General features: G+C 42.7%; 1 pseudogene; it reads right to left on the reverse strand.

Moving 5' to 3' along the window:
* Positions 1 to 6285: 6285 nt before the first annotated feature.
* LOC114907612 overlaps positions 6286 to 25462 on the reverse strand; it is a 21099-nt pseudogene continuing 1922 nt past the window's right edge.

The raw sequence follows: 25462 nt of genomic DNA on the forward strand, positions 1-25462 counted from the left end.
CTAGAAAAATGGTACAGGTGAACTGGTTTGCAGGGCAGAAGTTGAGACACAGATGTAGAGAACAAACGTATGGACATCAAGAGGGGAAAGCCGTGGGGGTTGTTGGTGGTGGCGTGATGAATTGGGCGATTGGGATTGACATGTATACACTGATGTGTATAAAATTGATGACTAATAACCTGCTGTATAAAAAAATAAATAAAATTAAATTTTAAAATAAAAAAGAAGTAAGCTATGCTATGTTAAGCCACTGAAATGTTTAGGTTGCTTGTTACTACAGCATAGCCATGCTCATATTGATGGATACCCCTGTTACAGCTCTTATCACATGGTGGTGTTACTGTTGATTTTCCATAGTTGAATCTTCACAGTGTTCACTGGAGATTTGTTCTGGTAGAGACTGTGCTGTTTTCACTCCGATGTTGCCAGGATTTTGCAAAGTAACGAGCTGTATTAGTTATTTATTGACACATAACAAATGACCCCAAAACTAGTCATTTAGAGCGATCGTAAACATTATTCTCCTCATGGTTCCAGTGGGTGGTTCTGGCTCCGTGTCACTTGTGAGGTTGCAGTCAGGATGTCAGTTGGGGCGCCAGTCCTCTGAAAGCTGGGCAGGGCCTGAAGGATCCAGGTTCAAGGTTGCTCTCTTGCATGGCTGGCAAGTTGGTGGCCGTTGTTGAGAGGCCTCCGTTCTTGCCCACAGGGGCCTCTCCACAGGCCGTTTGAATGTCCTCACAACATGGCAGCTGGCTTCCCTCAGAGCAATACAGTAAGTCCCCTACGTACGAACGAGTTCCGTTCCGAGAGGGTGTTCTTAAGTCCAATTTGTTTGGAAGTCCAACAAAGTTAGTTTAGGTACCCAACTGACAAAATCGGCTATATAGTACTGAAGTGTAATAGGTTTATAATTCTTTTCACACAAATAATACACAAAAATCAAACACAAAAAATAAAGAAAATATTTTTAATCTTATAGTACAGTACCTTGAAAAGTACAGTCGTGCAGTACAACAGCTGGCATACAGGGCTGGCAGTGAGTGAACAGGCAAGAAGAGTTACTGACTGGAGGAGGGAGAGGAGGTGGGAGATGGTAGAGCTGAAGGGTCGTCAGCAATAGGAGATGGAGGGCGAGTTGCAATTTCACTCATGTCTGACGTTGACAGAATGCAAGTTCGCATCTTTGAAAGTTCGCAAGTTGAAGGTTCGTATGTAGGGGACTTCGTGTAATCCAAGGGCGAGTGAGATGGGAGTGATAGTGTCTTTTATGACTTAGCCTCAGAAATCACACACGGTCACATCTGCCACATTCTACTGGTTAGAAGTGATTCACTAAGTTGGGCCCACATTCAAAAGAAAGAGAATTAGGTTCTCCCTTTTGGAGGGAGGAGTGTGACTGCGGTCTGAACATTTGTGACTCCCCAAATTCATACCTGAAATTCTGACCCCTGAAGATTATGGGATTAGGGCATAGGGCATTTGGGAAGTGAGTAGGTCGTAAGAGAGGAGCCCTCATGAATAGAATTAGTGCTCTTGTAAAAGAGACCCCCTCAGGGATCCCTTGCCCCTTTCACCATGTAAGGAAAGAGTGAGAAGACTTCAGCTATGAACTGGGAAGAAGGTTCTCACCACAAGGTGGCCATGCTGGTGCTTTGATGTTGGACTTTCCAGCCAACAGAACAGTGAGAAATAAGTTTCAGTTTCAGTTTCAGCTACCCAGTCTGTGGTATTTTGTTACCACAGCCTGAATGGACTAAGCCAAGTATCAAAAACAAAAAAAAATTCTGTGACCATGCCTTTAAATGATCACACTAGCGCATAATGGGTCCTCAGTAAATTCTTCCTGAAGGAATGATCAGCTGTTTTATTCCGTATGGTAGAAAGTGCCTCAGCCGGTTTTCTCTTTTACTTCAACACGTCCAAGTTGTTTTTTCCCTCTCTTCAATTAACCTTTATTTCAAACTTCATCTCTTCCTTTCTTTAGCTTATTTATGCTTCAGACGATGAATTATGTATTACCAGTACCAGACAAGTTTTTTGAGTGTGCCTGAGGAGCTTCAAACAGTAGGAGAGCTAAGTCTCATCTGGCCTGTAAATTAGACCCCCCCAAATCATCACAGGAGATAGAAAATTTTATCCTTTCCAAACGCTGAGAAAATCATCTTTACCTTGTTATTAGAGGTTTTTCCAAAGGGCCAGTGAGATGTGGGATTTCATCATCACCATTTGTAACTACAAAGAGGATCATTTTCCTCACCTGTGGTTTTCTGGACAAAACCCTGGTTGGTCTCATTAGTCAGGTCATTTTGTCAGCTTTAAGCTGATATAAGGTTCTGGGTAGTGTTTCTGTCAACTGCATTGCCTCAGCATGGCCTACAGTGCTAAAAATATTCCTTTCCTAAATGCCTGCACTTCTAGGTTTGTTAAAGTGGATTGCGTTAAATGTTCACATCGTCATTTCTCTCCTTCACCGACGTCTCCACTTCTACATATGCTCACCTGCTTTATTTTGGGAGGAAATCTCACTGTACCCTACTGTCTTCTTGTACATTTTATAGCCAAGCTTTATCAGGATGGTTAACTGTTCTGCATTCATTTTTTCACAGGGAAGTTCCTTTTTATCCTCCTGCACTTGCAATATTGCTTGTCTTGTATTCCAGTGCATTGATGTCTCCAGGAAACATTTTGGCAATTGGTGGGGGCCTCATAATGATCGGGGACCTCTAAAGGAATGTAGCAGGTGGAAACCAGGGATGCGGGATACTTCACATGTGTGGATTCGTTCTACACAGTAATGAATTGCTTTAAACCTAACTCTTAAATGCCCTGCTGGTTACTTTTATGAAAGCAAACCTGTTTGATTGTATAGACGCCAACTACTTTTTATATAATAAAACATTTTTTTAAACAGTTTGAGTATATGCTGACTTTTCCAATAATGCTGCTACAAAGAGTTCAGCATCTCAGAAAATTCCCTGACTCCTGGGAGCCACTTGTATTCAGATTGTCAATGCTATACCCTCCCCGCATCTGTTATTTTAATGGCAGTGTTTCTGTGATTCTACATGTAGGTGCCTTTGTCTTTCTTCTCCAAGACTCTTTTTTCTCCCTTTTCTGCAAATGTGCCTGCTTTTGGGGCTCTGTATCTCACATGATTATGTCAAATTGATCTAAGCAGCAATGGATTTAGGTTACGTATTGCTTTTAGGTGGAGTGGCTGTACAGTGTAATGATTAAGAGTACAGATTCTGCCCAGCTCTGCCTGGGAACAAGTCCTGGCTCTAACTTTTAGTAGACCTGGGGACACAGCATCCTCATCTACGAATAATGAGACCCACTGAAGAAGCTGGAGGGGGTGAGGGCTAGCTACTCTCCCATAATATCTTTATCAGGGTTTACTGTATAACAAAATGAACTCAGACAAAATTTCGCCACATACACAGGCATTTGTTAGTCAAACAGTAACAAGTGAACAGAAAACATGCATATTCTCTTTTTTTGTGAGTGTGAGACGTGCTGTGTCATTTTTTAGCTGTTCTGGCTTTCACCTTTCACGCAAGGTTGACTTGAGGTGCTCTGACAGGTAGCATCGGGCAAATCCCATAACAGTGGACAAATACAGGACCATTTAGGGATTGAGATTTGGGAACCATTCCCAAGGATGCAGGTCACAGATCTTGGTAGATTCTTATACCTTGTTGGAGGGGGGAGATATCCTAAAAATATGTTAGCCAGAGTACTTTAATGTTGCCTGTCAAGATTCTTCCTTGAACATTTATTATGCTGTTTAGCAAGCCATTAATTTCACCAGTAAGAGTCTGTTTCTGACGTTCATCATGCTAATTAACCCAACCTTGAGTGCTGATGGAAATACAGATAACAGAAACTTTGTAGTAGCTGCCTCTGGAGTGTGGTCCTTCTGATATGACATCAGTTAATCATTCTGAAATACAGATTTTTTTATTAGAGCAATGCATTGGCCTTTCGTGTTAGGGCTTCGACTAGCTAGAACATACTTACGTGGGAGCATTTTAGAGTAAATTACAGACCTCGTACCACCTCTTTGGGCTGTTGTGCTGCTTAAATGAGTTACTATATGTGAAGTGCTTAGAGCAGTTCAAGCGACGTTGTATGTGCTGTATAAGTACAGTTGACTCTTGAGCGACATGGGTTTGAACTGCGTGGGTCCACTGACATGTGGATTTTTTTCAATGGTAAATATACTACAGTACTGTATGATCTGTGGTTGGTTGAATTCGCAGACATGGAGGACCCACCCTAAATTATATGTGGATTTTCAACTGGTGGAGGGTTTGAGACCCTAACCCTCACGTTGTTCAAGGGTCAACTGTATATGCAGTATTGTTATTATTAGTAGTAGTAGTCTGAGTGCTTTGACATATGTTGTCTGTTTGGTACCTAATGTGGTCTTATTTTCCCACGAATTGGCTGGGTTCTCACACAGCAAACTGAACAAAAAGCATAGGGCAGTCCCTCCACATTATTCGCAGATCGTGTGCTTGCAAATTTACCTACATGCTAAAATTTACTGGTAACCCCCAAATGGATACAGCACTTTCGGTCATTTCTGAGTATGCGCAGAGTGGTGAAAAATGAGGGTCTGGGGTCCACCAAAATGACCTGGAACAAGGTGATGTTCTGTCTCCTCGTTGCAGCTCTCACACTGTAAACAAGTGTCCTTCTCATGGGTCATTCAGAGACAAGTGTTGCATTTTTGCATTTGTTGTTGTTGGTGGTGGGTGATTTCACTGTTTAAACAACACCCTTGCTTAGTGCTAAAGTGTTGTCTGGTCTTCCTAAGTGCAAGAAGGCTGTAGGGCGCCTTATGAGGAAATATGTGTTAGATAAGCTTCATTCAGGCATGAGTTATAGTGCTTTTGTCAGAAATTCAATGCTAATGAATCAATGGCATATTCTAACTAACGTGTCCTTGAGCAGAAACACACGTAACACATTGATTGGTTGATGAAAATGTTGTGATCAGAAGCTCACAGGAACCTAACCCTGTATTTCTCCTAGGAGCCTCGTTCAATACTCATTAAGTCAGTGTTCGTGGCAACTTTATAGAACATAGCTACCATGAGTCATGTGACTGTATCACTTTCTTGAGGCCACCTTTTCAAAAGTGTTCCTCTGCAATTATTCAAGAATCTCAGGGGCAGGGCCAGTTACAAAATTTGTAGGCTCACGCAGAATAAAAATGCAAGACCTGTTGTTCAAAAGTTAAGCAGTTCAAGATGAACATTGAACCAGGTAAGCTGAGCATATGGGGTCCTCTGTGAGTGCAAGTTTCACAGGCCCACAGAGATGGTCTAGCTCATGGGTTTACTCCATCTGAAAGACTGTACCTCAAAACAGCAGGCTGGGAGAGAATGTGATGAGCCCACAATGGCTCTTGCTTTTGGTGGCCAGTGTGGAAGGTGTCACAGTTGAAAGTGAAGGCTCACAGTTCAATGGACACAGCTTGTCCACTAGTGTATAATGTCCTTGCTGGTCCAGGCCCTGCCCAGGCTGCCATGTTCCTATTTTTAGAGTTCCCATCACATGATCAGTTACCCATTCCCCAAAGCACAAATGCCATGGGAGGGTAGTCAGCTCTTGGTAGAGTGTGGAGTGCAGCCCAGACTTCTCCCGCCTTTTTGAAGCTCTCTTTGGAGGACTTATTTGGCATCTCATCTCAGTCCCCCCGATGGTTTTCTAAAACGTTTGATTTGGGGGAAGCAGATGTCCTTAATATTTTTACCCAGGAAGGTCCTGGAACTTGACGCTAATTTGACTTTTCTTATTCTAAAGGTCTTCACAGCAGAGCAAGGAGGAGGGGACAGCTTTGCTAACTTAAAGGACCAATTAAAAAAAAAAGAGAGAGAGAAGATGAGGATTTAACTTTTTTTTTTTTGCAAGTTGTTTTATTTACAGTGCCAGCTTTTAAAGGTCACTAAGGTAAAGTTAACTGGACAATAAACTAGGCAGAAATAGCTTTACAAAGAGAGGGAAAGCCCCAAATGCCACTTTCTATAGAGAACCCACAGTTCAAGTTTATTCAGAGCAAAGACAAAAGAACTTTGGATCGTACTAGAAGACACTGAGCCATGAGTTTGCAATCTCTGCTGAAACTACACATGCAACGAGGATGACATTCTGCTAATACAAATGATTTGCTGCTGCATTTGTGGACCGTTTTTCTAATGTTAACAATTATAAACAAAGCAGTGCAACTAGTACTTGCAACAGTCCTTACAGTGTTACAGCATCAGACACAAAATTTCACTTCTCCTCACACCACTGGTTCTCGTTGCATACCTGGGCTTCCTCTTCTTCAATAAAATCATTTTTGATGTTGAATGTCTTTCTAATCTCCTCAGGAGTTTTCCCCTTGATCATATTGGCAACAGTCTTGCAGGTAACATCAAGCAAACCTTTGATGTCTAAGTAGTTTGCTGCCAGTATAAGCTCAAAAAGTGTTCCTTGGTCAACTTTCAGGAATTCTTGATCCCAAACAGGGATGTCATCTGTTCGCTTTTCTTTGTCCTCACCATCCTGAGGAGAGGGAGAATCATCCCTGTGGTGGGTGCACCACTGAACGACCTCTTTTAATATCGTTGCATTAACATTTGGCACGGGGACTGGATCATCATCTCCTTCATCACCCACTCCCAAATATTTCAGCATGGTCTTAATAGTCACAGATTGTTTCGCAACTTCAACATCAACTTCAAATATCTCTCCATCAGAACTCTGCATGGTGTTAGGACTCAAGGAGATGGCAGGCCAGAGGCTGATGAGAGCAGGGCGGCGTCTGCGAAAAGAAAAACAGAAAAGTGGAGAACAACGGCAACACTGCAGAGCGGCACGACACCTGCCTCGGATTTAACTTTTTAACTCTCTCCTTCCTCTCTCTTTCCACATACATACACACGCTCATGTACACACTTCCAGTCTCCCTAGCCTGGCAATTCAGTTAAATTATACCTTTTGGTTATATCAATATCTTTGTTTTCTTACTGTGAAATTTAAATGTAATTCACAATTTTTCTATTTATTATGTCGTGCATCTTATCATGTATTACTTCCTTTGTTGTACAACTCGGCTTGGAATAAAATGTATTTTTTAATTACTTAAAAAAAAAGGGACCAATAGTTTCATCCCCTCAAAGTGTGAAAGCCTAGGAGTTTGGCCGCATATGAAGAGGCTCCTTACGTTACCCTACATAGAAAATAACGACAGTGTGCTCCAAGGTACTGTCTGGCTCTGCCTTGGAGCAGCAGTGAAGAACTGACACAGAGATGTCATACACATTCATTTCTTTTTTTGGTTTGGCCTGTAAAGAGGTTTTCTTTTTGTAAAATTTCAAACAAGTTGTCAATATTTAAATTTCATAAAGAAATCTATTGTAGCCTCTCTGGGAAAAATCTGTGGATCTGAAAACAGATGGCTTATATTCCCACATCTGCCGTGATCTGGAGCTGACAGCAGCTTCCCCTACACGGCAAGCAGAGCTTTCCTCTTCCACAGCCCCCTGTGCCCACACCTTCCTTTCACCTGCTGGGCCATGTGGGCAGGGCTGATAGATGCTGACGGGGACTGTTCTGAACCCACTGGTGCCCAGGTAGTGCCAGTTGTTAAATATTCAATATTTTGAATATCACTCCCTCCTGGAGCCATTTGAGCTGCTAACCTTGCTCTGCAGAGAAGCAGCTGTCAGCTTCTTGCTAAAAAACTAAATTCAGACTCCTGGGTCATTCTGTTACAATGATTAATCTGTTAGATTGTCAGGGTTCTTCACCATTTCATTTATCCGGAGCGGGGCTTCTAGATGAGTCTAAGGAATTCACAAACTCTGGCCATGTCTATGCTGATGGAGTGGGCACCCTGGGAAGCCAATCTGCATGAGGACTGAGGCCCTTCCTGGGGGATAATTCGTCCTGATGAAACAAGGAGCCAGCTCTGGAGAGCCCAACCCTGTTAGAGGAAGCTCCGCTGTCAGATAACGGTGTGAAGTCTGTCATCTGCATTTCTCTCTGCATCCAGCCCTCACTGGATTCTCTCTGTACTCTCGGAGAGTAGAGCAACAAGTAAAAAAGGAACAATTTCTCTACAAACCCTTGGGTATCCCTTTAACAGAGTTGAACATAAATGAGATAAAGAGACGTTCTCCCATCAGTTCCCCATGGGCACTTTCAACACTTGGAACACACCTGTACACCTGGCAGACACTCCAGTGCCCCGTGGGAGAAGACATGTGACCCCTGTGGATGGTTTGGGGTCCTAACTAATCAGCGTCACACCTTTCCAGATCCTGAAAGTGTAGCAGACAGAAGGAGCCAAATGGGTTCAAACTCAGAAATTGAGAATATGGCAGGGTGGTTATATTGTCTGCAATTTTCTTAAAATATTTCATTGTGGATGGCGGTGTGTGGTGTGTGTGCTTATTAACTTCAATATATACCCGAGGAACTGTTGATTAACATTTCGATTATTCGTAGTCCGGTTACCTATTGCTGCGTAACCCACCCTAAAATTTACTGGGTTAGAAAGCAGCATATTACTGTCGCTATTTCTCATGGGTCTGTGGTTGGACTGACTCAGGTGGGCAATTCTCACTTGGAGCTTTTTGCGTCGTTGCTGCCTGATGACAGCTGGGGCTGGAGGCACCTGGAGCCTTATCTGGGCTGGATGTCAACATGGATTCTCTCCTCCTGGCTGGCACCTGGGCTGGGATGGCTGGAACAGCTGGGGCCTAGCTGAGCATCTCTTTCCCCTCAACCCCAGCCCCTCCCCTCTCACTCCTACAATGTGCTGCTGTCTTATTTTGCCCCTTTAGTCTGTTGGTAAATGTCTTTCCCTACTCCCTCCCCACACTTTTATTAACAGTTTCCATATTAAACTCCCCTTGCATTATCCTCTCTTTCCTGCTTGGACCCTGACTCAGACACTAGGTCAGCTGGTTTCTCAACTAGGGACCATTTTGTCCTTCAGGAATGTCTGGACAGATTTTTGGCTGCAGTTAAGGGAGGATGCTACTGGCATCTAGTGAGTAGAGGCCAGGGATGCTGCTAAACATCCTACAGTGCACAGGACGGCCCACACCAGAGACTTATCCACCCCAAATGTCAGCAGTGCCCAGGCTGAGAAACCACACTCTAGGTGTTAACTCTCACATCTGCTATACAAGTATAAGCTCAACACAAATTTACAAATCACATAGGAATAAAACTATATAACCAACGACATTTAAATTAACAATGTTAATTGTAAGTGAAGGATGCTGTTGTTTTGCTGAAATTAAACTGCTGCTCACACAGTACGAGGTGGTCCTGACTGCTGGGTGCTGGCTGCGTGTGAATTTGGTGGATGTCCATCCGTAAACCAGCCAACTCCCTTCTCTCCAGACGCCTCTCTGCTCAAGCTCCCAGGACACCTCTCCTCCTAGGGCACACAGCGGGGTCTTGTTGGCTTTTACTTGGCATCAATATAATTTTCATCTAAAGTCTACCACTATCGTTTCTCTCATTAACTCGTTTCCATGGAAGTTATGCTAATTGGTACCAATATACACATGATTGCCAAGGAGAACCCTATGACAGTTCTCAATCCTTCAGATATTTTTTTAAGATTTCGTCGAAATGAAGGTAGGAGACTAAAATAGAAATAGAGAGCTTATGGCACCCTGAGAAGCTATCCTTGGAGTCCTGGGAGAGAACCACTCTTCTGGTGTTCGATGGAAAATGGAAACAGACCCCGTTCCTTCTCGTGGTTGAGGATGGAAATACAGAAAGCCTCCACTGCGGGCAGAAGCCTTTGCTAATGCACAACCACAGCTTTCTTCTTGGCTTTTTTTGTAGTGCCTCAAATATAAAGAAAGGACTTTCTGATTAAAGCTTTATCCCCTAGCCACACAGCAGAAGTTCTTACACATTCCAGTCAACGTGTTTTGCTTTCTCAGCTCTGGCTTTCTTAATGAACTTCCCCCGTGACAGGAAGATGGCAACATGAAATTCTTCTCTTCATCAAAGATATTTGTTGGATTTCCTCCTTTTTCCCCTGACTGGGGAAGTGCGTAAGCTTCTGAGGGCTGTTGAGTTTGCACTGTACAGACCAGCTCTGTAAAGAGCCTGTGTTCTATATTCCACCCAGGACATGCAGACCTCCTTCTTGCATTTAATGACACATCCGGCCTACCAGATCCATCTTGTTTTGCTCTTTCTTTTGTTCACGTGTTAGCACCTTTTGCAAATCTAAAACAATTATGAAGCCATTTAGAAACAATAATGCTTAAGTGCAAATACTTAAATGTTATTAAGCTGTTGGCATCTTGCTGAATTATTTCCTTATGGTTAATTACTTCATTTCTTTATAGCTAGCCATGATTGATTGCTGGTTAGGGCTGTTTCTACTCCATAAGAAAATATAGTTATGTACTTTAAAACTGTAAGGGATGCCCACCACTGCTTTCCAAACTCTCTGAAAGCATTTTTTTTTTTGGTCATGGGAGTTCTTAATTTTAATTTAGTTTTTATTTTTAAATAAATATTTAGCTACAGTGATTTTGATGAAAAGCTCTTTACTGGCTTAATGAATTTTATGGGTCTATATAACATCAGTGTCTTAATTACTACAAATGGATAATAAACCCTTTCTCATATACGGGAATGGGAAACACACAGAGTGCGTGCCATTAGGAACAATTGGATTTTCACTTGATAATTCGGTAAAAGAAAAAAAAAAAAAGAAAACGTAAATACTGCAAACAACAGCCCAAGGGGTAATCTCTGCAACTCCACCAGAAACCGTAGAGTATAACTAATTTTTACAGAGATTTTCTCCATGTTTTTTGGGCTGTGACAAAAGCAAAGTATAAATTCATGCAGGGAATGAAATAGTTGTTCATCTGATAGGTGCTAATTAATTTCTCCCTGTATGTCAGAGACGTTTAACTCCTCATCATAAAAGGTCCTTGAATTTAGGAGGACACCCGGAGAGGAGTCTATGACCCCAGGCGAGTAGTTGCAGTGTACCGGGAAGAGTATCGTGGGTTCTTACTGTGTGTGTGGCTTTAAGAAATTCACTTGGTTGGAGAAACTGTCGCTGATGAGGCAGAGTGGCCTCTGCCTGGTTAGCAAAAGGCCAATCAGAAAATAATCTCAGAGAGGCAGTAGGGTCAGTACTTCAAGTAAGTGAATGAAGAGTTATTTAGTAGATCTTGAATGAGCTGTTGAATTATTGCGCTCTTAATATTTACAAATCAGAGGTTTTCAAGCTAGAGTGTGTCTAAGAACTGCTTGGAAAACGAGGTAAAGTGAAGACTTGGGAGCTCTTCTCCAAGAACTGATTCAGCAGGTTTGGGTGGAGTCTAGGAATCCTTTATTGATAAGAATCACAGGAATGGACCATATTTTGAGCACATTGGTTTCTTTTGGTGGGTTAAACGTTCCCCTTGAAGTTATTCCTTTTATTTTTTTTTCCCCCCATTACGTAAAAGCATTGAATTTTACTCAGTCCCTCATCAGATGGGCCCAAATTTCAAGTTAAAAATCTTAAAGCCTGTTTATACACAGAAGGTATTTTCCCCACCTTCTTGGCCGTCCAATGCGTTATGGTCTTTGGATTGTAGCAGCCCAGAGATCGTTCTAGAAAATGGCAGTTGTTTGAAAAAGCTTATAATTGAGTACATAACTGTATCTCTATCTTTTTTTCATAGCTCTGGTTTGAATTAAGATAGGGAATCTGCAGCCCAGGTCTGAAGAAAGATTGTGCCCCCAGCTCCAAAAACTTAATTTATAAGCTTCTTATAACAAGGTTTTGGTTGGACCTATGTCTACGATAGTATTTGATTAAAGATTTATCACTTTAATTGGGGTTTAGCTTTTATTTCTGATAATATAAAGCATTTCCTTTGTCCTATATTTTGCTCCTTTCCATCCCCACCTCCATTTTTAAACCCTCAGTGCTCCATAATGTGTCATTTATTTTCAAATGAACTAGTCACAAAACCAAAACATTTTCTTCATCTACTTCAATTTAGGATCTTAAGAAACTGACCCATTTTCCTCTTTGGAAAAAAAAAGAAAACATTTTCCTTTTTGAAAAAAAAAAACAAAGGGTCCACCATATCAGGACCACTGGAGTCCTAGGTGATTCTTATATATCACTTATTAGTACAAAAATTGAGATTTAAGTTTTGATTCAAAAAGTAACATAGTTTCAATTTTTCAAGGATTTAAAAAGTACAAAGGAGAAAATAAAAATCGCCCATTGTACTACCCTGATGTAACTCAGTTAATATTTTGGCAGAGTTGACTTTCCGCCTTCTAAGCCTAGATTTTGTTAAAAGGAGTTTAAATTTTACAGTACTCGCTCTTAGAAATTTATTAAAAACCTCTGACCTATGTGGCCACGTTTTGTCTTGTCTTTTGGGGCATCTCCTAAGAGGAGAGGGACTACACTGTGGGGTTATTTTTTTTTTTTAATTTTATTTTACTGAAGTATAGTTGACTTACAATGTTGTGTTAATTTCTGTTGTACAGCAAAGTGATTCAGTTATATATATATATATTCTTTTTCATATTCTTTTCCATTATGGCTTATCCCAGGATTTAAAAAAATACATTTATTTACTTATTTATTTATTTGGCTGTGCCAGGTCTTAGTTGCGGCACGTGGGATCTTCATTGCCGCATGCGGGATCCTTAGTTGCGGCATGTGGGCCCTTAGTTGCGGCATGCGGGATCTAGTCCCCTGACCAGGGATTCAACCTGGGCCCCCTGCATTGGGAGTGTGGAGTCTTAACTGCTGGAACACCAGGGAAGTCCGTATCCCAGGATATTGAATATAGTTCCCTGTGCTATACAGTAGGACCTTGTTGTTTATCCATTCTATATATAATAGTTTACATCTGCTAATCCCAAGCTCCCGCTCCATCCCTCCCCCACCCCTTCCCCCTTGGCAACCACAGTTCTGTCACTGTGGGATTGCTGGAGATACTTCACAGGCTTTGCACCAATTCTGTTATGGGCTCTTTTCTACTGGTTTTCTCTCCTAATCCTCTTGGAGGTTATGGGATCCAGTTTGGGGGACCAGTGAAAGAAATTTCTCTCTGCCTCTTCTTCCTTCCTCCTCCCCCCTCATTTCTTTCCTCAGCTGGCTCTTGTCTGGGTGAAAACACAAACCTTCCTCTGGGGATCTTATTAATCAATACCCGCATGACACACTAGAGAGGTAGATTTTTCTCTCTGTTGTGACTGCTGTAATTTGATATTTGCCATGCCAATAGCCACCACGTGCTGTCTTGTAGTTAAATGACATTTATTTGACATCCTTTGTCACATGAGTCATCTTTAGCCTATGCTGCCCGTTTATCTTCTTCCGGTCTTTTGGTGACAATCTTTGTTCAGATAATAACAGTAGCATGTATCCATCGGTTATTGACCATTTACAGTGTGCCGGGTGCTGGCATGAGTGCTTAAAACATATTTGCTCAGAATCCTTGCAGCCTTCTCTGAGGCCAATGATGGCATCATGTTTTGACAGGCGAGGCAGTTAGGTTCAGAGGGTTAAGAAATTTTCTTTGACGTGGCAGGTTCCAATCCTGGTTTCTTGCTTTGCTAGCTCGTGGTGACAATAAATGGGGGCTGGTTTCTAGGCAGTATTATTGTTTGTTTTAAAATTCTCTACAGTCAGTGCTCTTCCTTATTTCCTGTACTTGGGGAGGATCACACCTCCCAACCCCCCACCCCCTGGCCCTTGGTACATTCCTGCTTAAAAGATTGCTTTGGCTTCAGGTGAGTTTTGAGCTATTTCTAATCCATTTCTTGATTTCGTTTTCCCACCATTTTTCTCAGATGAAGGCTCCTGGACGACAGTCTGGGCCAGGGTTAGCATTGTTTGATGGAGGACGTCATTGGTCTGAGCACGTGAGCCCACTACCCCACTGCCAGGAAAAGAGGAGCGTGGTGATGCTCCCTGGAGGGCTGAGTTTGCCTCGGTCATTGACATTCTCATCCCAGCCCCCAGGGACACCACTGGCCAGGTGTCTCACCACAGTTGAAATGCCCCATGACCCTGGTACAGAGAGAAAGTCAATGGTCTGCATTAAGATCGAATCTTTTCTAATTTGGGTTCTTTAGGAGGGCGCTCAGATATACCAGTGCCCCCGTTTCCGCCAGATGCAGAAAGAGTACCAACCTAGCTCTCCAGGCTATGCCAGCAAGTTGTGTTCACCAGCTGCGTTTACCCCCCTCCTCTGGTTGCATTTTCTTCTAAAATGGCTACGTAACAGCACAATGTAATCTTGATCAGCAAATCCCATTAGGAGATGGTCCCTTTGCAGGACAATCTCATCAGAAATTCCCCTGGAGAAAAAATGATATTAAATTTGGTCGAGGGAATCCTAATTCCACCCAGTACAGCGTCTCTAAAATATATCCTTCTTGTGATGGGACCAGAAAGGCCTGTGGATTCATCCTTACCTTGCTGGTACTTGCTTCGTAGAGATTTTATTTTTACTGTAGAAATGATAAATAACAGCAAATGTATTCCATTTGACTTTCCACGTGAGATAAAATACTTATTGCAATGAGGAGTGTTGGAAGCCTCTGAGACTAGTAAGTCCATAGAACATCTGGAGGAGAGACCAAGAAAATGCTTTTGAGGGTTTTTGTTGCAGGGAGACATGTGGGACTTGGGCTGTAGGAGGTGGGCGGCTGAAAGTGCTTTGTCTCGTTTGAAAAGACGGAACAGGATTAGGCCAGGAGGTCCCCAAGGAGTTGGGAATCACGTGAACCAAGCCTGTTGTAGGCATAACACACTTGTGTGAGAGTTGCTTTGCCAGTCCTGGGACTATTTGCCTGGAATCCAATCTGGGGGAGGAGGGGTGGCCCCTGCAGGCTCCTATAACGCCTGGCTTGGTTGGGCCAATGGGATGCGTGGGTGGGAGGTTGGAAGCAGAGGTAGGGGTAAGCCAGGGTCTGTTTCCTCCCATCCCCACCCTTCTGTCTTGGGCAGTGTCTCTGGCAGCAGCTGTGATTCCTCTGTGGCCTCAGCCCTGTTGCTTCAGGGCTGTAAGGACTTTCTGCTGTTGCTTTTTCCTGGGGCCGCCTCCCTGTCCCCTACTGGCTTCTCAGTTCTTTCCTCCTTTGGGTAATCAATTCCCTGCTTTAAATTCCCTCTGCTTCAAATGCAGAGAAGTTTCCACTTTTCTGGCAGGATCCTGAAGGATACAACCTGAATTCTTTTGTTTTTAGAAGTGGCCCCATGAGAACCATACATGAACCATACATGAGGCAGATACATGTTTGGTTTATTCTTCACTTACAGTCGTTCTTGTCCTTCTTGTTCTTCCTCCTTGTATTCCATCAAGGACCTGTTCTAGACTTGTATCTCTGCTGATCGGAGCACCATTGGAAAAGAATTGTTGCTTTCATATTGATAAGGTTAATTGACTGGATGGATTTTGGGGGTTCAGTAAATAGACTGAATGCTGCAGCCCCAGAGTTGGGAATAGATAGGAAGCCCAGCACCGCCCTGGTCATAGAAACGCTCCTGCTACTACTTCCATGGCTGACCTCTAACCTGACTTTCCATTCTGATGTTCTCCGAGACTCAAGAGTCCTGATGGATAGAATGCTGTTGGCTGAGCTTAAGTCATGAGGCCCCCTCCATCTGTACCAGAGGACATGGGAGTGGGGAGGAAGGAGCCCCAGGCTTTGATTTCCACAATGACTGTGAGTCTCTGTAGTTACCATCCCACAAGGACCACACACAAAGGAGAATAGACGATACCCCAGGGGGAACTGGGCCACCGTTGGGAAGGGGGTACGGAAGCTGGGCAGCCATAGTGGGACAGATATTCGCCACCTGCTTGAGGAAGGGTAGTTCTTGTTGGTTACTCTTCCTATTTCAGCTTCTCTGGGGAGGGTCTCATAGTCACTACTGGGTTTTTTTTTGTTTTTTGCCATTCAGCTAAGAGCATCATTTCATTTGTCAGTTTACAGACGAGAAGACAGTGGCCCAAGATGCTGAAATAAATGCCAAAGCTCACACAACTGGAAAAGTAGCACAGCTAGGTTTTAGTTCAGGTGTGTCTGGCCCCAAGGCTTTGGATGGCAACCAGGAAGCCTCCTTCTAGAGAAGCTAGTTATGCATGGTCTGTGGTTGCATCCACCTAGAAGGAGCTCTGTAGGATTATCTCCCTTCAGGGACTCATGGTGTATACCATACTAGAGACTCTGAAAAGTCCTAAAATGATAGACCCTTTAGAGCTTTGTTGAACTTATAATTTACTAGCCTAGTTTGACCTTGGAACCCATTATACTTATTAACATCCGTGTTAGGTAGGATTCTCCAGAGAAACAGAACCAACAGGATACATATTCTAAGCTGGAGAGGCAGGGAAGTTGGTGATGTAATTCCAGGCTGAGTCTGAGGCCTGAGAACCAGGGGAGCCACTGGTGTAAGTCCCAGTCCCAGGGTGGGAGGAGATGAGCTGAGATGTCCCAGCTCCAGCAGGCAGGAAGGACAAGGGGCCATTTCCTCCTTCCTCACCTTTTGTTCTATTCAGACCCTCAATGGATTGAGCCTAATCCAAATTGGACTTGGAGTTCCCCAAGTCAAATGCTAATCTCATCCAGAAAGACACTTGCAGACACACCAAGAGATAATGTCTAATCTGGGCAAGCGATGGCTAGTGAAGGCGACACATGAAATTCACCATCACAGTATGTCGTCTGATAGACACCATATTGGAAAATTTCACTGCACCGCCGCTCACCCTTCTAGGTGAATAGGTGAGGATGCTCCTGGCTGAAGATGGATAGCGCAGGGGCTATGACTGCTGCAAGGAATGGGGGGAGATATTCTGGTAACTCAGTGTGCTGTGCCACACTGGTGCGGACGATGCCACGCAGTTTTGGTGCCAGGCCAGAAATTCTGGACTTTTTCTTCTCATTCTCAAATAAATAGGCATGCCACCTTGCTACGTCACCTCATAAAATGATTGAAACGGATTTAAGTAGATTTTTGGGACTGTTACGACATCACTTAAGGTAACCAGAAATCTCCTAGGTGTTTCAAAATTACATTTGGGGCCAACATTGGTTTCAGTGTTTTGTTACTAGATTATTGTAGTCTGGGATTAGAGGCACACTCCTGATGCCATCTTGTCTTTCCCCAACCAAGATGAATAGAAAAGAGGATTCTATAATTTCATTCATGCATTTTTAATTAAAAAAGCAATCCTGCCTCAAATCTTTTACATCTGACTTTGTTTTAGAGATCAACACAGTAATTTTTCCAGATGGAGTTTTCTAGCATGCATGTGTATGGGTGTGGGTGTTACTGGTGGCAGCAGTGGTGGTCATTTCCTGGTATCTTCATTAGAGAATTAAAGAATAAGGTCTCTGAAGAATGACAGTGACTGTGTTTGAACTGTCAGCCATCTTCCCATGACACATTGCAGCTTGCATCTTTTGGCTGTAAAGCTGTAATACTATAAATCTGGAAAGAGGCAAATTACAAATTAGGCATCTTGTGCTATTAGCTGCAGATTTCATGATAAATTCTGCACATAAAAATTTCCCTGCAATGGTTCTATCTATGAGAATTTGTACTCCACATATATCTTTCAAAATGAAGATCGATGAATAATGCTTTGGCTAAGCAATAAATACATAATGAAGCATCACCTTTGATCTTTCTTGCTTTCTATGAGGTCAAAGTTGGGATAGGTTATAAATCATGATTTATGCCTTTAAATCTCTGTTTTGTTTTTTTTTAAGTAGCCTCTTCCCTGCATTGGTTTGATTTTGAGGTGTTTAATTATTCATCAATCTGCAGTACTTTCACTTCTTCGATATTAGTTTGTTTAGTTTTGGATACCATTTGGTTTTTGAGGTTTGCCTTTGTTTTTCCATCTCAGTGTATCGTTTTGTTTTTAATCTATTGCATTTTCATAACATCACTGTGAAGACTGCTGCAGTAATAAAAAGCTAAAACACATCTGTATATACATGGGATCAACTGCAATGGAAATAATAGATTTTAAAATAGAATTCTGAGGCATTTTCTTCACTGGGTACATCTTTTTCTATTTTTCTTCAAAACTCAAACATCTAAATGCTCACAGGAGCCGTGGGGACTCAAACACATGGGATGTTTCTCACGCAGTTATAATGACTTTTAAAATACTGCTCGATGGTATAGGCATTTGATGAGAAGGAGTTTTTTAAAATAGTGTTTCTTTATAAGATAATTGATTAATAGTAAGAGAAAACTCGAGTTGGTTTTGCAAACCCGGGGATGAGGTGCAGGGGGGAGGCGCACATACTTTTCAACCTAGAGAGACAGCACGCAAATTCCTTTTTATCTTAGTGGTTGGTTTTAAATTTTAGGGTTGATGGATAGACAAGACCGTAATGTATCTAGCCCCTAAATTTTCTGCTATCTGATGTTAAAATACATCCATCAACCTTTTAGCATAACTTGATGCTATAATTGGATACTGGCAAAAACTTATTTCATACATTACTTCTGTTAATTTGTCTTTAGGCCCCAGTTAAATTTCCCTGCCACTCAGTACCTCATGGGGAAGAGAGAGTTGGCAACATACTTAAGAAAAACCCCGGAGTTCCTCACGTACAGGGTAAAATACCTCTTTTCTCCCCCATATTGTCTTTGTAGCTTGAGAGTTAGTTCTGCCAAGGATGAGGTTGTTGAAACAGCACAGAGTATTTTAGTGAAAGCAGCATCCCTCACTAAGCATCCTTAGCAAGGATTGAATATGGCCTTGTGGCCACTCTCGTGAATACAGTCCCCGCGCTAAAAACATGTATCGCCACCGTTAAAAAAGGAACTTTTAAAATGAGTTTGAAAGAAAGCCATTACCTCCTTAACTACCAGATAAACTCAGTGGTCTATGTATATTATGATGAAATATCTCTGGTGCTTCCATCTTATTCTCTTTGTTCCATAAGCTGTAATTCATACCACGCTTTTGCTGACATTTGGGTAACTCTCCTCTCCAGGTCCCTCCCCACGCCCGGCAGCAACCTTGGCTCACTTATGGTTTTTTCTTTGTTTGCTTTATGCTCTTGTTTTCATCTTGGAATCAACTTGTTTGTTCATTATTTTCTTTTTAGCTGCATGTGTGCATGTATGTGTGGATATAGCCTAAGGTACAGAAACTTGAAATAAAATTTGTTGCTATGGAGAGTGGTAGGAACAGGCTATCACAGCAATCATTACTTTTAGATTTCTGTGTTTCTTGCAAATACTGTAATTCACTGACAAGTATAGACTAGATTGTAACATATTTGGGAAAACTTAAATGAATTGACCTAGATCATCAGGAATAGAGAAGTATCCAGTTACTCCACCATCACACTGACCAAGGTCTAAAAATCTAGTTTCTCGAAAGCTCCATGAATCCTAAGAAGACATAGTCAACAGTTTTCCATTCCGAGGGGGCAGAGCACAAAAGCTTTTCCTTCTCATTTTCTCTTGGCTGCTTTGCAGTAGGTTCTGAATATGGCTGTGCTCTGTCTTTAAAGGCAACAATAGGAGTGGAGTTTGGCAGAGTCTTTTGTAGGAGTAGTAGAATCCCTGGGAGGTCTGAATTTTTCTGCCGGTCAGCCGTTTTATTAGCCCTGTTCCTAACATATACCCGGCAACATCCAAAATGCTTTGGGCAAGAATTAGCTAAGTCTCTCTCTCCAACTGGCCATGCTTTAATTGCAAATCATTGATACCATTTTATGACTGGAGGGTTCCTGAACTTAATCCCAAGTCTTCTAATGTAAAGGGGCTTACAAGAGAACAACTAACCAACAAGCAAGTAAACAAGCAGACACAGTATCTAAGTGGGTGAACGTTCATGTTCATTTTCAGCTCATAATCTCTCTAGTGCGGCTGAGGCCCCAGACTGTGTCCATGGAAGTTCCCACCTGTGACTTCCAGGGCTGGCAAACAGGACGAAGAACAAAAGACTTTGTGGTTGCGGAGTGGCAGGTGGGGTAGGGAACGAGTCAGGAGACCTGGTCTTAATTCCTCCCATCTCTCCTTCCTAGATGTGACCTGACACCCTGCTAAGGTTCACTTTCTCATCTCAGGAGTCAGGATAAGGCCAGGGGTATGAAAGCAAGCAAAGTAACAGATGTAGAGACACTTATTAATAACATAAATTTCTTAATGATTGTTATTTGGATTGATTTGTGGCAGGACCAGTGTCATGGGAGGTGAGCGATTCAGTCACACCGGGATCATGCTCAGAAGGGCCCTGAGCTTGGTTGAATGCTCTCCTGTTGCCATCTTGAAATTCTTCATACTTTTTGAATACAAGGCTCCACAGCCCCACACTTTTATCTTGCACTGGGTCCCCCAGTTCTGTAGCCAGTCCTGACCGTGAGTCCCCATTTGGTTTGCACAGATGGATTTGTCCACCTAACAGGTGTTACCGGACCCTGCTCTGGGCAGATGTGATTCTTAGTCCCGCGTCCGTTTCCATCCTCACAGAAAGGCGGCGGCAGATTGACCGGAAAGCTGGTGCCACTGAAGCCTCTGGGTCCCTCCCTTGCGTGGCCCCCTCCAAGGCTTTGGGAGGGGCCTTTAGAGATTTTGAAAGTATATTTACGCAAAATTGTATGACCTTCCGCTCCATCTCTGCATCCACCTCTGCTGTCAGGGAGCACTGTTTGGAGATTTATGGGAGTGTTTCTGGTTGTCATAGTAATCAGAGGGGGGGCCATGCTGGCCCTTGGTGGGCAGGGTTAAGGATTGCTAGGCTGCCTGACATGCACACGCAGTCGCACATGTTAGAGAATTTCCTTCCTTCCCATGTGATGTTCGAATGACTTAACCAGACATTCTTGTAAGTGAACCCTGGTTTCTGTTTACACAAGGCAGGATCTTAGTGCCATTTTCCACGTTAGTACAATACATTTTTGCCTGGTTTTAATATACACTGAATCTTCCAGGAATGCAACTGCAGTAAAGTAAAAATAGAGGGCATATTATATAGTGTGCTTCATGTGGAACTTTACTGAGAATTATCCTCTATTTTTGAGGTTCTTAACCCCTGATATGGCACTCTTGTCTGAGTCCACACTGGCTGAGGCGTTCAGGGTGCTCTGATGCACATATATACACAGGTATACTTACATAGGCTTTATTTAGACATGTCCAGTCCAGACCTAGTGATGATAAGGAGATCCAAGCGTCTGACATCTTGTTTTTTTTTTAAATAAATAAATAAATAAATTTATTTATTTATTTATTTTTGGCTGTGTTGGGTCTTCATTGCCGAGCGCAGGCTTTTCTGTAGTTGTGGTGAGCGGGCGCTACTCTTTGTTGCGGTGCATGGGCTTCTCATTGTGGTGGCTTCTCTTATCGCAGAGCACGGGCTCTAGGCGTGCGGGCTTCAGTAGTTGTGGCATGCGGGCTCAGTAGTTGCGGCGTGCAGGCTCACTAGTTGTGGTGCATGGGCTTAGTTGCTCCGCGGCATGTGGGATCTTCCCGGAGCAGGGTTGGAAGCCGTGTCCCCTGCATTGGCAGGCGGATTCTTAACCACTGCGCCACCAGGGAAGCCCCTGACATCTTGTTATAGGTCTAGTTACTGTTGTTGTTCCAGCAAACTAGAGCTTCTGGGCCAAATCCATCCCATGGCCTGTTTCTGTACAGTCCATGAGCTAAGATTGATTCTTACATCTCTAAAGGGTTGTGTATATAAAAAAAAAAAAAAAAGAAGTATGCAACAGAGACTCTCCGTGGCCCGCAAAGCCTGCAGTGTTTACTAAATGATCTTTTACCGGAAAGATTTGCTGACCCCTGGTCCACCATAATAATGTTCAAGCACCTATATACCACAATACATAGTTCAATTAAATTATTTTCTTTTTTATTTCTCCTTTATGTTAGAGTCAGGACAAGGTATTGATTGAAGCAACTTGTCAGCTGGTAGGATATTTACTACTTTCTTTCCGAGCAGTAGATGATGACGTTATCCACGACCCCTCCATCTCTTGCCTCAAGGTGACCTTCATTCTCAAGCTGGTCCTTCCCACCTGGGAGCAATGCTAGCTTTGGATGAGGAGGAAATGCGTACCTCCTCATTCCTCCTGCCTCCAGAGAAGCAGGAACTTCTATTACCCTCTCTCTCCACAAGGGAGAAGGAGTGACGTCTGATGCTATTTGCAAGAAGGAACTGGGCATGTGCAACTCAGTGGCCTTTTCTTTTTTGGAATGATCTGTCTTCAAGATGATCGTATTATTGGCTGTTCATGTGACAAGCTTACTAGGGTGGGGCCTGTCCTCCTCCAGTAATAAAGCTGGTATTGTTTATCTGTATCATTGACTCCTATGTCAGTCTCTCTTAATTAGATTTGTATACAGGAGTGGAGAAAGAGTGCTGTTTAACCACCAACTTCCAAACCCCATGTATGACCACAATTCATGGTTTCATTTCACCAGTTTAGCAACCTGGAAAGAAAAGGTTCCTTTCTCTGTATCGTGTTAGCAGAAGCGTCCATCTGACCCTCCTTGGATAGGCCTGAGTCCCATGCGTATCCTTGAACCAGTCTTGCAGATCAGCCACGTCTGTGGGTCAGCCCCACTGGGGTCACAGACACAGTGAGCAGAGAAAGGGTGGGGGTCTTAAGACAGTGCTTTCCAAACTGTAATGTACAAACAAGTTACCTGGGTATCTTTTTAAAATGCAGGCTCTGATTCAGTAGGCTCCTCGGGTGGGGCCTGAGATTCTGCATTTCTGACAAGCTCCCAGGCGATGCTGACGGTACTGGTCTGCGGACCATCCTTTGCGTAACAAGGTTTTAAGGAACATTTTAGTGTGGTTACCATAGAGGTAATGATGGTGGGCAGGGGAAATAACCCACAGATGCTCATCACACTTCCTATTGCCCACCTCTTCTGCTCAGTGAACATGAGTCCCAAACTTCCCATGAAACTTCCCTCAACAACTGCAATCCACAGTGATCTGCTCCTCAGTGATCTCTTCAATGGTTACTGTACGAAATTAATCCAACTTTAAAAAAACATTTTTTTTTATTTTATACAGCAGGTTCTTATTAGTTATCTATTTTATACATATTAGTGTGTACATGTCAATCCCAATCTCCCAATTCATCACACCCCATCCCCGCTGCCGCTCTCCCTCCTTGGTTTCCATAGGTTTGTTCTCTACATCTGTGTCTCTATTTCTGCCTTACAAACAGGTTCATCTGTACCATGTTTCTAGATTTCACATACATGTGTTAGTATACGATATTGGTTTTTCTCTTTCTGACTTACTTCACTCTGTAGGACAGTCTCTAAGTCCATCCACGTCTCTACAAATGACCCAATTTCGTTCCTTTTTATGGTTGAGTAATACTCCATTGTATATACGTACCACCACTTCTTTATCCATTCGTCTGTCTATGGGCATTTAGGTGGCTTCCATGACCTGGCTACTGTAAATAGTGCTGCAGTGAATATTGGGGTGCATGTGTCTTTTTTTTTTTGGTATTTATTTATTTACATCTTTATTGGAGTATAATTTCTTTACAATGTTGTGTTAATTTCTGCTGTATAACAAAGTGAATCAGCTATACATATACATATATCCCCATATCTCCTCCCTCTTGTGTCTCCCTCCCACCTTCCCTATCCCACCCCTCTAGGTGGTCACAAAGCACCGAGATGATCTCCCTGTGCTATGTACCTGCTTCCTACTAGCTATCTGTTTTACGTTTGGTAGTGTATATATGTCAATGCTACTCTCTCACTTTGTCCCAGCTTACCCTTCCCCCTCCCCGTGTCCTCAAGTCCATTCTCTACATCTGCCTCTTTTTCCTGTCCTGCCCCTAGGTTCATCAGAACCTTTTTTTTTTTTTTTTCTGGTTCCATATATATGCATTACCATACGGTATTTGTTTTTCTCTTTCTGACTTACTTCACTCTGTATGACAGGGTTTAGGTCCATCCACCTCACTACAAATAACTCAATTTCATTTCTTATTATGGTTGAGTAATATTCCATTGTATATATGTGCCACATCTTCTTTATCCATTCATCTGTCGGTGGACACTTAGGTTGCTTCCATGTCCTGGCTATTGTAAATAGAGCTGCAGTGAACATCGTGGTACATGTCTCTTTTTGAATTATGATTTTCTCGGGGTATGTGCCCAGTAGTGGGATTGCTGGGTCATATTATAATTCTATTTGTAGTTTTTTAAAGAACCTCCATGGTGTTCTCCATAGTGGCTGTACCAATGTACACTCCCACCAACAGTGCAAGAGGGTTCCCTTTTCTCCATACCCTCTCCAGCATTTATTGTTTCTAGATTTTTTGATGATGGCCATTCTGACCAGTGTGAGGTGGTATCTCATTGTAGTTTTGATTTGCATTTCTCTGCTAATTAGTGATGTTGAGCAGCTTTCCATGTGCCTCTTGGCCGTCTGCATGTCTTCTTTGGAGAAATGTCTATTTAGGACTTCTGCCCATTTTTTGATTGGGTTGTTTGTTTTTTTAATATTGAGCTGCATGAGCTGTTTATATATTTTGGAGATTAATCCTTTGTCTGTTGATTCATTTGCAAATATTTTCTCCCATTCTGAGGGTTGTCTTTTCATCTTTTTTATAGTTTCCTTTGCTGTGCAAAAGATTTTAAGTTTCATTAGGTCCCATTTGTTTATTTTTGTTTTTATTAATCCAACTGTTTATGATGGTAAGACATACGGATGTGAAAAAAAATCCTTGAGGAGAAATACATCCTTAAAAAACTAAAAGAAAGGAAGAAACATTGTTTCCCACATTGGAGGACTATTCTGTAGAGCTTTTACTCTAAGTCCATCCATTCTACAGGTAGATTGGGACTGAGAGGCTTCTGTGGCCTGGCCCACAGAATAGATAACTTGCTCTGCTGGAGAAAATTGGTTCTACGTTGCAAACCAATAATTTATAAAAAAAACAGTCTTCTGGAACAAAAAAATACTTGGTTGAGCAAGTTTCTTCCGTTGCTTGGGAATAAGCAAGAAATCTATATATCATTTGAGAGAAGTATATGCCAGTGTGGTAACAGTGGTTTATCGGAAGTTGTCGGGCTTGTTCCTCAGTTAGCTAATGCTCTATAACAAAACATTCCCAAAATTTAGTGGCTTAAAACAACAGCCATTCATTTGACTCGGGAGTCTGCCATCTGGGCAGGGTCTGGCAAGGGTAGCTCATCTCTGCTCTACTTGACATCAGTTTGTGGGGGGCAGGCGCGGGAACAGGAGGGTGGAATCACCTGGCGGGTCACTGGTGTGTCTGGTGGAGACTCAAACAGCTGGGGCTGGACGGCCGGAGCTTAGCGTTTATCTTCTATTTAGTTTCTCCTTGTGATCTCTTCAGCATGGAGACTTCTTTCATGTCCATCCAGGGCTCCCAAAGCCCATATTGAGGGGGAGGGGGAGGG

The sequence above is a fragment of the Monodon monoceros genome, unplaced genomic scaffold, assembly GCF_005190385.1.
Source record: "Monodon monoceros isolate NGI ecotype Baffin Bay Population unplaced genomic scaffold, NGI_Narwhal_1 Super_Scaffold_3, whole genome shotgun sequence".
In the NCBI taxonomy this organism is placed as follows: Eukaryota; Metazoa; Chordata; class Mammalia; order Artiodactyla; family Monodontidae; genus Monodon; species Monodon monoceros.